The sequence below is a fragment of the Octodon degus genome, unplaced genomic scaffold (assembly GCF_000260255.1).
Source record: "Octodon degus isolate 3935 unplaced genomic scaffold, OctDeg1.0 scaffold00029, whole genome shotgun sequence".
NCBI classification, from domain to species: Eukaryota; Metazoa; Chordata; class Mammalia; order Rodentia; family Octodontidae; genus Octodon; species Octodon degus.
The window spans coordinates 10063503-10065439 of NW_004524605.1; the positions used below are offsets into that span (position 1 = coordinate 10063503).

The 1937-nt window shown below is 41.9% G+C and overlaps 1 long non-coding RNA gene across 1 annotated transcript in view; it reads right to left on the bottom strand.

Annotated features, from left to right (window-relative positions):
* Positions 1-972: 972 nt before the first annotated feature.
* Positions 973-1937, bottom strand: part of LOC111816275 — a 10561-nt gene continuing 9596 nt past the window's right edge. The window contains exon 3 of the long non-coding RNA XR_002820707.1: positions 973-1073. This is a non-coding gene — a long non-coding RNA (uncharacterized LOC111816275). The remainder of the gene's footprint in view (positions 1074-1937) is intronic.

Below are 1937 nucleotides of genomic sequence, written 5' to 3' on the forward strand. Positions count from 1 at the left end.
ATTGTATCACTGTTCTTCCTATTTGATTTTAAAGAAAACTGCCTAAGTCAATCAGTGGTAGAAATATGGTGTACAAAGAAGATGTGATGTATGTGATAAATAGGACAAGGGAGGAGCGGAGGAAGTGCTAATATCGAGCTGATATTATTCAAACTAGAATTTTTTTAAGATGTTAATTGTAATCCCCTGGACAATGATAGAAAACATAAATCAAACATATATACAGTAGCTGGCCAAATAGCTCAGCGGATCAAAGCACCTGGAAGCAGGCGCAGGGGCCAGGGGTTTGACCCCAGGGCATGCTGAGATGGCGACTGAGACTAGGTGTGGTGGTATGCATCAGTAACCCCAGCACTTGGGAACTTGGGAGGCTATAAACAGGAGAATCAGAGTCAAATCTAGTAGTGAGACCCTGAACACCCTATAGACCTTTCCCTAAAATACAGAAGAAAATAAATTATATATATATATATATATATATATATATATATATATATATATATAAAGAGGGCTGGCCTGATGCTATGCCGGCCCCACCCCCGGTGCGCTGAGATGGTAATGGAGACTGGGTGTGGCGGCATGCACCTGTAATCCCAGTGCTTGGGAGGCTGAAAACAGGAGAATCACTATGAGTTTCATCTATGTAGTGAGACCCTGTAGACCCTGTACCAAATACAGAAAGAATATATATATAGAGAGAGAGATACACACACATACAGTATATATATATACACATACATATAATATATATATACACACACACACATACAGTAGAGCTGGCAAGATAGCTCAGTGCCCTGAAGCACCTGCTTAGGCAAGCGCAAGGACCGTGATTCAATCCTCGGGACCACACACCGCACCAGCCTTATCCCCGGGGCGTGGTTGCATCTGCCTGTAATCCCAGTGCTTGGGAGGCTGAAAGCAGGTGGATCACTATGAGTCCAAGAGGCACACTGGGAATTTTCTACCACAATAAAAGCGCTGGGAGACTTGAGACACATGAAAGAGACAAAGGGGGACAGTCCCAGAGCACTTACCTAGCACGCAACAGACCCTGGGTCCAATTCCCAGAACTGGAAAAAAAAAAAAAAAATCAAACAAAAAATATCAAAATGCCAGAAGTGAATCCTTTCTTCCCGTAACTACATTAAGTGGATTGAATTTTCCATACAAAATGCACAGGTTGGCAGAATTTTGTAAATGATCCAACCAAAACTTGCTTATGAGAAACTCCACCTGAGACTCATAGGCATGCGTAAGTTGGAAGTTAGAAACTTAAAAAGATATTTGTCACAAGCAGTAACTTTTGAGAAGCTACAATGGCCATATTAACTTGAGATGGGAGCCGGGGGAAATAAAAGCAGTGCAGAGAAGAATCCAGAGCTAAAATGCATACATTTAAAAAGGGAGAGGGCCGGCGAGATAGCTCAGCAGACTAAGCGCCTGCTTTGGCAAGTACAAGGACCCGGGTTCAATCCGTGGTCCTGCATGCTGCGCCAGCCCCACCCCTGGGGCTCCCTGAGCCTGCGAAGAGTGGAGGTGTGGTGGCACACCCCTGTAATCTCAGCACTGGAGGATCATTACAAGCCTGAGCTGCATAGTGAGACCCTGTACCAAATACATAAATGAAAAAAAAATAAAAAGAAGGAAGAAGGAAGATTTAAATCAGGAATCCAATCTTTTTACCTTAAACTAGAAAAGAAAAAGTAAACTAAAGCCAAAACAGAAAGAAGAAAATAATAAAGATTAGAGCAGAAATCATTGCTAATGATTAGGAATAAATTAACAAAATGGAAAGTTTTTCTTTGGAACAAAGTAAAAAGGGCTGGGGAGATAGCTCAGTAGAATAAGCACTTGCCTGGCAAGCATAAGATCCTGAGTTCAATCCCTGGTACTGAAAAAGAAAGAAAGAAAGAAAGAAAGAAAGAAAGAAAGAA